Source organism: Lethenteron reissneri, chromosome 14 (genome assembly GCF_015708825.2).
Source record: "Lethenteron reissneri isolate LAM-NWPU_2019-01 chromosome 14, ASM1570882v1, whole genome shotgun sequence".
Classification (NCBI taxonomy): Eukaryota; Metazoa; Chordata; class Hyperoartia; order Petromyzontiformes; family Petromyzontidae; genus Lethenteron; species Lethenteron reissneri.
The window spans coordinates 1,438,993-1,450,337 of record NC_083792.1 but is presented as its reverse complement, the minus strand read 5'-3'; positions in this window follow the sequence as shown (position 1 = coordinate 1,450,337).

Genomic DNA, 11,345 nt, shown 5'->3' with positions numbered 1-11,345 from the left:
CAGATTGTCATCGCCGGAAAACGTCGGTGAAGACGAGCGGTGCAAAGTCGACGAAAGTGTGGGAAAAGGGCAGCAGAGGGAGAGTCACGCAGTGCCCGGCTGAGCTGCAGGAATTTCCACGATCTGCGCTGCTGCTGCTGTCACTGTTACTGCAGTGGCAGCACGTTATGAAACACAGCGGTGCAAAAAGGCATACTTGAAATAGTGCCGTTTCCGTTCCGTGTTGGTTCTCCGCGTGATGTTTACAGCCGGCGTGGCTTTGAGCTTGTCACCTAATTCCTCTGAGGCGCACGGAACGTTCTTTTTTTTACGCTTACGCCGAGGTGAGGCGAGGTTGGCGAAGGCCTCGTGACAGAGGGAAAATGACCCCCGTTCACCCGAATTCACCCCTGCCTTTTTCACAAGCTCCGCACAGCAGGGAGGGAGTGGACCGAGCGAACGCTACCCTTATGGTGCTTGCGGGGAGGGGGGGTCACAGTCAGGGTTAAGGGCCATAAAACAGCAGCGGCCTCCTTCATCTGCACCCAACAGGGGGTGTTTGTCGAAGGCAGGGACAGAGGGTCACCTAAGGATATCCCTGACAGCTGTGGCTCAATGTGTGTGGGTGTTGCGGTGAGCAGGGGCAGGTGGCCTCATGGGAGACCCAGGGGAGTCACAAAAACGCCTTGTTCGCTGGTAACCAGAAAGCGAGCGAGGTCACGGACCCAACAACAAAGAATTTCGTTTGTTGAGCTTAGCGTTTCTTCGCCGGCCTTTGGACGACAACCCTCACAGATGAACCCATTCATTAATTGGAGATTTCACTTGAGGGAAGCACCAAAACAACTCTCGTGAATTTGAAAGGCAGCATGGATTTGGCAATGGGAAAGTTGCCATTCTGCTTGTGTAAATAAAGACTATCGCCGATTTGGCGTGTAAACAACGATTCCTGGCTCCCTGGTCGTTCCGGGGGGAGTTGCTCCGTGAGATAACATGCAGCTGGGGTCAAGGGGCACATACTTTGGATATTTATGTGGGTTAACGTTGAGGTTGCGCATCAGTGTAGATGCTGTGGGTCAGCGTTGATGCTGTGAGTCAGTGTTGAGGCTGTGTGTCAGTGTTGAGGCTGTGTGTCAGTGTTGAGGTTGCACATCAGTGTTGAGGCTGTGTGTCAGTGTTGAGGCTGTGTGTCAGTGTTGAGGTTGCACATCAGTGTTGAGGCTGTGTGTCAGTGTTGAGGCTGTGTGTCAGTGTTGAGGTTGCACATCAGTGTTGAGGCTGTGTGTCAGTGTTGATGCTGTGAGTCAGTGTTGAGGCTGTGTGTCAGTGTTGAGGCTGTGGGTCAGTGTTGAGGCCGTGGGTCAGTGTTGAGACTGTCAGTGTCTGCGTGTCAGTGTTGAGACTGTGGGTCAGTGTTGAGGCTATGTGTCAGTCTTGAGGCTGTGGGTCAGTGTGGAGTCTGTGGGTCAGTGTTGAGGCTGTGGGTCAGTGTTGAGACTGTGTGTCAGTGTTGAGGCTATGGGTCAGTTTTTCGATTTAAAGCTTTCGTGACTGCAGGGATTCATCTTCTTGGTTCTTTCGGTAAAGTCACGTAGAAGGGAAGTAATGAAATAATAAAAAATAAAACACAATAAAATAATTCTCACGACGTTTCGGCCACAACGCAAGCAGCCGTCCCCAGGTGAAATCCATGTCTGTCGAGGCGACAGAGTCTGAATGAAACAACACACGAGCTTGGAGCATATATATAAGCTGGGCGCCTTGACAAAGGAATTTGCATATCAAGAGGAATTTAGCATATTTATGGGAAATGCAGGAATGTGATTAGTACTACATATGCATGTGAATTATGCAGGATTAACAGCATCAAAGGGAGAGGATAGGGGAAATGCAGGTATGTGAATAGTGCTAATTCAGCATCAAAGGGAGGGGATAGGGGTAGCATTAATAAAGGGAAGGAGTGTTAATAGTATGTAGCTGCAGTAACTAAAACCAACACGTAAACAACTAAAGTATAAACTACATAGTATCATCAGTATACTTACTATACTCTACAATAAGCTGAGTTACTAACAGTAAGTAATACATTACAATTCTACGTCGTAAAAATTATATAATATGCTTCCATCTAAACTTTATTCTCTTACATCACACGAGTTTACACCGTACTATATACTGCAATAGACAAACCCAACATTAAATTATATACTGTATTGCTATAAACCACCCCTATACCTTAGTATCTTTCATACGATGGTCAATAGTACAGTGCACAATAACAAACAGCACAACACCCACATGCCCAATACAATGTACAAACCAATATACAGCACCGCAACTGTATAGTGAATATGCAGCAGCAACTGCAGCAGCTGCCGCTGCTGCTGCAGTTGCCGCTGCTGCTGCAGTTGCTGCCTTATACATTTTAATATAACACTATGTATTATTCTACCCACCCTAATGTGTATCACACTGCTATATATCTACTATACAATTACGACACCATACATTACTCTGCACACTGCACCAAGCATACAAATGCCACACTATCTGCCACTATACACTGTACCATTGACCGCCGTGTCAATGGGTGAGTGGTGTGGGAAACTTGCAGCGGAGCAAAGAATCCATTCCCTGCGGAGAATACAATGCCAGTGAGTGGAACGCGGTCTGAAAGTCACCGTAAACGTGAACACAATCAGTTAAGATCCGAAATGGTTTATTACGTTCCTTCCAATGATTGCTAAGCCAGAATCCATTTTCTCGGTTGAAATTGTCTCTATGTTTGTATATGTGGATCGCCTCATGAACGAATCTCTCATGATGGCTTGCAGAGAACCTATGTCTTGGAGAAGTCAATGTCATGTGAGCCCACTGAATTGTAACAGTGATCTGCCACGGCTGAGGTGTTTGTCCTACCGTGTTTCAAGTCTGCTTTATGTTCACGGATGTGGTCCGAGACATGTCGTTTGGTTTCTCCAATGTAACTGCTACCACAGCGGCAACTTAGTTTGTAGACGCCAGGGTACTGTATGTCTGGAACCACATCTTTTACAGACGGGACCAGATCACGGATTTTATGTACTGTGTTGAATCGGACCTGGATCTTGTGTTTAATCAGGATTTGGGAGATCTTTTTTGTGACCCCAGCAATGTAGGGTAAGGTGATGGTCTTGAAAGGCTCCTCAACAGGATCCTTCTTGATGGTTGGAGTGATGGCCTTGCGGATTGTGTAGTCGGAGTAACCATTAGCCTTAAGAGCTTGGCGTATGTGTTTGAGTTCACTGCCAATGTGTTCTTGGTCGGAAATGCATTGGGCTCTATGGTATAGAGTCTTGATGAGGGAATTCTTCTGGGATGGATGGTGGTGGGAATCCGGTTTTAGGTAAGCATTCGTATGGGTGGCTTTCCTGTAGACAGAGTGGCTCATTGAACCATCAGGTCTCCTTTTAATTAGGACATGCAAAAAGGGTAGCTTGCCATCTTTTTCGACTTCCATGGTGAATCTGATGGCTGGGTGTATGGAATTGATGTGATCGAGAAATTGTTGCGGTGCTGTATATTGGTTTGTACATTGTATTGGGCATGTGGGTGTTGTGCTGTTTGTTATTGTGCACTGTACTATTGACCGTCGTGTGAAAGATACTAAGGTATAGGGTGGTTTATAGCAATACAGTATATAATTTAATGTTGGGTTTGTCTATGGCAGTATATAGTACGGTGTAGACTCGTGTGATGTAAGAGAATAAAGTTAAGATGGAAGCATATTATATAATTATTACGACGTAGAATTGTAATGTATTACTTACTGTTAGTAACTCAGCTTATTGTATAGTAAGTATATTGATGATACTATGTAGTTTATACTTTAGTTGTTTACGTGTTGGTTTTAGTTACTGCAGCTACATACTATTAACACTCCTTCCCTTTATTAATGCTACCCCTATCCCCTCCCTTTGATGCTGAATTAGCACTATTCACATACCTGCATTTCCCATATCCTCTCCCTTTGATGCTGTTAATCCTGCATAATGCACATGCATATGTAGTACTAATCACATTCCTGCATTTCCCATAAATATGCTAAATTCCTCTTGATATGCAAATTCCTTTGTCAAGGCGCCAGCTTATATATATGCTCCAAGCTCGTGTGCTGTTTCATTCAGACTCTGTCGCCTCAACAGACCTGGTTTTCACCTGAGGACGGCTGCTTGCGTTGTGGCCGAAACGTCGTGAGAATTATTTTATTGTGTTTTATTTTTTATTATTTTATTACTTCAGTGTTGAGACTGTGTGTCAGTGTTGAGTCTATGGGTCAGTGTTGAGGCTGTGGGTCAGTGTTGAGGCTGTGGGTCAGTGTTGAGACTGTGGGTCAGTGTTGAGACTGTGGGTCAGTGTTGGGGCTGTGGGTCAGTGTTGAGGCTGTGCGTCAGTGTTGAGACTGTGGGTCAGTGTTGAGGCTGTGGGTCAGTGTTGAGGCTGTGTGTCAGTGTTGAGGCTGTGCGTCAGTGTAGAGGCTGTGTGTCAGTGTTGAGACTGTGTGTCAGTGTTGAGACTGTGTGTCAGTGTTGAGGCTGTGTGTCAGTGTTGAGACTGTGGGTCAGTGTTGAGACTGTGAATCAGTGTTGGGGCTGTGGGTCAGTGTTGAGGCTGTGGGTCAGTGTTGAGACTATGTGTCAGTGTTGAGGCTGTGTGTCAGTGTTGAGGCTGTGTGTCAGTGTTGAGGCTGTGTGTCAGTGTTGAGACTGTGTGTCAGTGTTGAGACTGTGTGTCAGTGTTGAGGCTGTGTGTCAGTGTTGAGACTGTGTGTCAGTGTTGAGACTGTGGGTCAGTGTTGAGACTGTGTGTCAGTGTTGAGGCTGTGGGTCATTGTGGAGGCTGTGGATCAGTGTTGATGCTGGGGGTCAGTGTTGAGACTGTGGGTCAGTGTTGAGTCTGTGGGTCAGTGTTGAGGCTGTGTGTCAGTGTTGAGACTGTGTGTCAGTGTTGAGGCTGTGTGTCAGTGTTGAGACTGTGTGTCAGTGTTGAGACTGTGGGTCAGTGTTGAGACTGTGTGTCAGTGTTGAGGCTGTGGGCCAGTGTGGAGGCTGTGGGTCAGTGTTGATGCTGGGGGTCAGTGTTGAGACTGTGGGTCAGTGTTGAGACTGTGGGTCAGTGTGGAGGCTGTGGGCCAGTGTGGAGGCTGTGGGTCAGTGTAGAGGCAGTCGGTCAGTGTTGAGACTGTGGGTCAGTGTTGAGACTGTGTGTCAGTGTTGAGACTGTGGGTCAGTGTTGAGACTGTGTGTCAGTGTTGAGACTGTGGGTCAGTGTTCAGGCTGTGTGTCAGTGCTGAGGCTGTGTGTCAGTATTGAGGCAGTGGGTCAGTGTTGAGGCTGTGGGTCAGTGTTGAGGCAGTGTGTCAGTGTTGAGACTGTGTGTCAGTGTCGAGGCTGTGTGTCAGTGTTGAGACTGTGTGTCAGTGTTGAGACTGTGTGTCAGTGTTGAGACTGTGGGTCAGTGTTGAGACTGTGTGTCAGTGTTGAGACTGTGGGTCAGTGTTCAGGCAGTGTGTCAGTGCTGAGGCTGTGTGTCAGTGTTGAGGCAGTGGGTCAGTGTTGAGGCTGTGGGTCAGTGTTGAGGCAGTGTGTCAGTGTTGAGACTGTGTGTCAGTGTTCAGGCTTTGTGTCAGTGTTGAGGCAGTGGGTCTGTGTTCAGGCTATGGGTCAGTGTTGAGGCTTTGGGTCAGTGTTCATGCTGGGTGTCAGTGTTGAGACTGTGGGTCAGTGTTGAGACTGTGTGTCAGTGTTGAGACTGTGGGTCAGTGTTGAGACTGTGTGTCAGTGTTGAGACTGTGGGTCAGTGTTGAGACTGTGTGTCATTGTTGAGGCTGTGTGTCAGTGTTGAGGCTGTGGGTCAGTGTTGAGACTGTGTGTCAGTGTTGAGACTGTGTGTCAGTGTTGGGGATGTGTGTCAGTGTTGAGACTGTGTGTCAGTGTTGAGGCTGTGTGTCAGTGTTGAGACTGTGTGTCAGTATTGAGACTGTGTGTCAGTGTTGAGACTGTGGGTCAGTGTAGAGGCTGTGGGTCAGTGTTGAGACTGTGGGTCAGTGTTGAGACTGTGGGTCAGTGTTGAGACTGTGAATCAGTGTTGGGGCTGTGGGTCAGTGTTGAGGCTGTGGGTCAGTGTTGAGACTATGTGTCAGTGTTGAGGCTGTGTGTCAGTGTTGAGGCTGTGTGTCAGTGTTGAGGCTGTGTGTCAGTGTTGAGACTGTGTGTCAGTGTTGAGGCTGTGTGTCAGTGTTGAGACTGTGTGTCAGTGTTGAGACTGTGTGTCAGTGTTGAGGCTGTGGGTCATTGTGGAGGCTGTGGATCAGTGTTGATGCTGGGGGTCAGTGTTGAGACTGTGGGTCAGTGTTGAGACTGTGGGTCAGTGTGGAGGCTGTGGGCCAGTGTGGAGGCTGTGGGTCAGTGTTGATGCTGGGGGTCAGTGTTGAGACTGTGGGTCAGTGTTGAGACTGTGGGTCAGTGTAGAGGCAGTCGGTCAGTGTTGAGACTGTGGGTCAGTGTTGAGACTGTGTGTCAGTGTTGAGACTGTGTGTCAGTGTTGAGACTGTGGGTCAGTGTTGAGACTGTGTGTCAGTGTTGAGACTGTGGGTCAGTGTTCAGGCTGTGTGTCAGTGCTGAGGCTGTGTGTCAGTATTGAGGCAGTGGGTCAGTGTTGAGGCTGTGGGTCAGTGTTGAGGCAGTGTGTCAGTGTTGAGACTGTGTGTCAGTGTCGAGGCTGTGTGTCAGTGTTGAGACTGTGTGTCAGTGTTGAGACTGTGTGTCAGTGTTGAGACTGTGGGTCAGTGTTGAGACTGTGTGTCAGTGTTGAGACTGTGGGTCAGTGTTCAGGCTGTGTGTCAGTGCTGAGGCTGTGTGTCAGTGTTGAGGCAGTGGGTCAGTGTTGAGGCTGTGGGTCAGTGTTGAGGCAGTGTGTCAGTGTTGAGACTGTGTGTCAGTGTTCAGGCTTTGTGTCAGTGTTGAGGCAGTGGGTCTGTGTTCAGGCTATGGGTCAGTGTTGAGGCTTTGGGTCAGTGTTCATGCTGGGTGTCAGTGTTGAGACTGTGGGTCAGTGTTGAGACTGTGTGTCAGTGTTGAGACTGTGGGTCAGTGTTGAGACTGTGTGTCAGTGTTGAGACTGTGGGTCAGTGTTGAGACTGTGTGTCATTGTTGAGGCTGTGTGTCAGTGTTGAGGCTGTGGGTCAGTGTTGAGACTGTGTGTCAGTGTTGAGACTGTGTGTCAGTGTTGGGGATGTGTGTCAGTGTTGAGACTGTGTGTCAGTGTTGAGGCTGTGTGTCAGTGTTGAGACTGTGTGTCAGTATTGAGACTGTGTGTCAGTGTTGAGACTGTGGGTCAGTGTGGAGGCTGTGGGTCAGTGTTGAGACTGTGGGTCAGTGTTGAGACTGTGGGTCAGTGTTGAGTCTGTGGGTCAGTGTTGAGACTGTGGGTCAGTGTTGAGACTGTGGGTCAGTGTTGAGTCTGTGGGTCAGTGTTGAGACTGTGTGTCAGTGTTGAGACTGTGGGTCAGTGTGGAGGCTGTGGGTCAGTGTTGATGCTGGGGGTCAGTGTTGAGACTGTGGGTCAGTGTTGAGACTGTGGGTCAGTGTTGAGGCTGTGGGTCAGTGTTGAGACTGTGGGTCAGTGTAGAGGCTGTCGGTCAGTGTTGAGACTGTGGGTCAGTGTTGAGTCTGTGTGTCAGTGTTGAGGCTGTGTGTCAGTGTTGAGTCTGTGTGTCAGTGTTGAGACTGTGGGTCAGTGTTGAGTCTGTGTGTCAGTGTTGAGGCTGTGTGTCAGTGTTGAAACTGTGGGTCAGTGTTGAGGCTGTGTGTCAGTGTTGAGGCTGTGTGTCAGTGTTGAGACTGTGTGTCAGTGTTGAGGCTGTGTGTCAGTGTTGAGACTGTGTGTCAGTGTTGAGACTGTGTGTCAGTGTTGAGACTTCGTGTCAGTGTTGAGACTGTGTGTCAGTGTTGAGACTGTGGGTCAGTGTTGAGACTGTGTGTCAGTGTTGAGACTGTGGGTCAGTGTTCAGGCTGTGTGTCAGTGTTGAGGCTGTGTGTCAGTGTTGAGGCAGTGGGTCAGTGTTGAGGCGGTGTGTCAGTGTTGAGACTGCGTGACAGTGTTCAGGCTTTGTGTCAGTGTTGAGGCAGTGGGTCTGTGTTCAGGCTATGGGTCAGTGTTGAGGCTGTGGGTCAGTGTTCATGCTGGGTGTCAGTGTTGAGACTGTGGTTCAGTGTTGAGGCTGTGTGTCAGTGTTGAGACTGTGTGTCAGTGTTGAGACTGTGTGTCAGTATTGAGACTGTGTGTCAGTGTTGAGACTGTGGGTCAGTGTGGAGGCTGTGGGTCAGTGTTGAGACTGTGGGTCAGTGTTGAGACTGTGGGTCAGTGTTGAGTCTGTGGGTCAGTGTTGAGACTGTGGGTCAGTGTTGAGACTGTGGGTCAGTGTTGAGTCTGTGGGTCAGTGTTGAGACTGTGTGTCATTGTTGAGGCTGTGGGTCAGTGTGGAGGCTGTGGGTCAGTGTTGATGCTGGGGGTCAGTGTTGAGACTGTGGGTCAGTGTTGAGACTGTGGGTCAGTGTGGAGGCTGTGGGTCAGTGTTGATGCTGGGGGTCAGTGTTGAGACTGTGGGTCAGTGTTGAGACTGTGGGTCAGTGTTGAGGCTGTGGGTCAGTGTTGAGACTGTGGGTCAGTGTAGAGGCTGTCGGTCAGTGTTGAGACTGTGGGTCAGTGTTGAGTCTGTGTGTCAGTGTTGAGGCTGTGTGTCAGTGTTGAGTCTGTGTGTCAGTGTTGAGACTGTGGGTCAGTGTTGAGTCTGTGTGTCAGTGTTGAGGCTGTGTGTCAGTGTTGAAACTGTGGGTCAGTGTTGAGGCTGTGTGTCAGTGTTGAGGCTGTGTGTCAGTGTTGAGGACTGTGTGTCAGTGTTGAGACTGTGTGTCAGTGTTGAGGACTGTGTGTCAGTGTTGAGACTGTGTGTCAGTGTTGAGACTTCGTGTCAGTGTTGAGACTGTGTGTCAGTGTTGAGACTGTGGGTCAGTGTTGAGACTGTGTGTCAGTGTTGAGACTGTGGGTCAGTGTTCAGGCTGTGTGTCAGTGTTGAGGCTGTGTGTCAGTGTTGAGGCAGTGGGTCAGTGTTGAGGCGGTGTGTCAGTGTTGAGACTGCGTGACAGTGTTCAGGCTTTGTGTCAGTGTTGAGGCAGTGGGTCTGTGTTCAGGCTATGGGTCAGTGTTGAGGCTGTGGGTCAGTGTTCATGCTGGGTGTCAGTGTTGAGACTGTGGTTCAGTGTTGAGGCTGTGTGTCAGTGTTGAGACTGTGTGTCAGTGTTGAGGCTGTGTGTCAGTGTAGAGGCTGTGTGTCAGTGTGGAGGCTGTGGGTCAGTGTTGAGGCTGTGGGTCAGTGTTCAGGCTGTGTGTCAGTGTTGAAACTGTGGGTCAGTGTTGAGGCTGTGTGTCAGTGTTGAGACTGTGTGTCAGTGTTGAGACTGTGGGTCAGTGTTGAGACTGTGTGTCAGTGTTGAGGCTGTGTGTCAGTGTTGAGGCAGTGGGTCAGTGTTGAGGCTGTGGGTCAGTGTTGAGGCAGTGTGTCAGTGTTGAGACTGTGTGTCAGTGTTCAGGCTTTGTGTCAGTGTTGAGGCAGTGGGTCTGTGTTCAGGCTATGGGTCAGTGTTGAGGCTTTGGGTCAGTGTTCATGCTGGGTGTCAGTGTTGAGACTGTGGGTCAGTGTTGAGACTGTGTGTCAGTGTTGAGACTGTGGGTCAGTGTTGAGACTGTGTGTCAGTGTTGAGACTGTGGGTCAGTGTTGAGACTGTGTGTCATTGTTGAGGCTGTGTGTCAGTGTTGAGGCTGTGGGTCAGTGTTGAGACTGTGTGTCAGTGTTGAGACTGTGTGTCAGTGTTGGGGATGTGTGTCAGTGTTGAGACTGTGTGTCAGTGTTGAGGCTGTGTGTCAGTGTTGAGACTGTGTGTCAGTATTGAGACTGTGTGTCAGTGTTGAGACTGTGGGTCAGTGTAGAGGCTGTGGGTCAGTGTTGAGACTGTGGGTCAGTGTTGAGACTGTGGGTCAGTGTTGAGACTGTGAATCAGTGTTGGGGCTGTGGGTCAGTGTTGAGGCTGTGGGTCAGTGTTGAGACTATGTGTCAGTGTTGAGGCTGTGTGTCAGTGTTGAGGCTGTGTGTCAGTGTTGAGGCTGTGTGTCAGTGTTGAGACTGTGTGTCAGTGTTGAGGCTGTGTGTCAGTGTTGAGACTGTGTGTCAGTGTTGAGACTGTGTGTCAGTGTTGAGGCTGTGGGTCATTGTGGAGGCTGTGGATCAGTGTTGATGCTGGGGGTCAGTGTTGAGACTGTGGGTCAGTGTTGAGACTGTGGGTCAGTGTGGAGGCTGTGGGCCAGTGTGGAGGCTGTGGGTCAGTGTTGATGCTGGGGGTCAGTGTTGAGACTGTGGGTCAGTGTTGAGACTGTGGGTCAGTGTAGAGGCAGTCGGTCAGTGTTGAGACTGTGGGTCAGTGTTGAGACTGTGTGTCAGTGTTGAGACTGTGTGTCAGTGTTGAGACTGTGGGTCAGTGTTGAGACTGTGTGTCAGTGTTGAGACTGTGGGTCAGTGTTCAGGCTGTGTGTCAGTGCTGAGGCTGTGTGTCAGTATTGAGGCAGTGGGTCAGTGTTGAGGCTGTGGGTCAGTGTTGAGGCAGTGTGTCAGTGTTGAGACTGTGTGTCAGTGTCGAGGCTGTGTGTCAGTGTTGAGACTGTGTGTCAGTGTTGAGACTGTGTGTCAGTGTTGAGACTGTGGGTCAGTGTTGAGACTGTGTGTCAGTGTTGAGACTGTGGGTCAGTGTTCAGGCTGTGTGTCAGTGCTGAGGCTGTGTGTCAGTGTTGAGGCAGTGGGTCAGTGTTGAGGCTGTGGGTCAGTGTTGAGGCAGTGTGTCAGTGTTGAGACTGTGTGTCAGTGTTCAGGCTTTGTGTCAGTGTTGAGGCAGTGGGTCTGTGTTCAGGCTATGGGTCAGTGTTGAGGCTTTGGGTCAGTGTTCATGCTGGGTGTCAGTGTTGAGACTGTGGGTCAGTGTTGAGACTGTGTGTCAGTGTTGAGACTGTGGGTCAGTGTTGAGACTGTGTGTCAGTGTTGAGACTGTGGGTCAGTGTTGAGACTGTGTGTCATTGTTGAGGCTGTGTGTCAGTGTTGAGGCTGTGGGTCAGTGTTGAGACTGTGTGTCAGTGTTGAGACTGTGTGTCAGTGTTGGGGATGTGTGTCAGTGTTGAGACTGTGTGTCAGTGTTGAGGCTGTGTGTCAGTGTTGAGACTGTGTGTCAGTATTGAGACTGTGTGTCAGTGTTGAGACTGTGGGTCAGTGTGGAGGCTGTGGG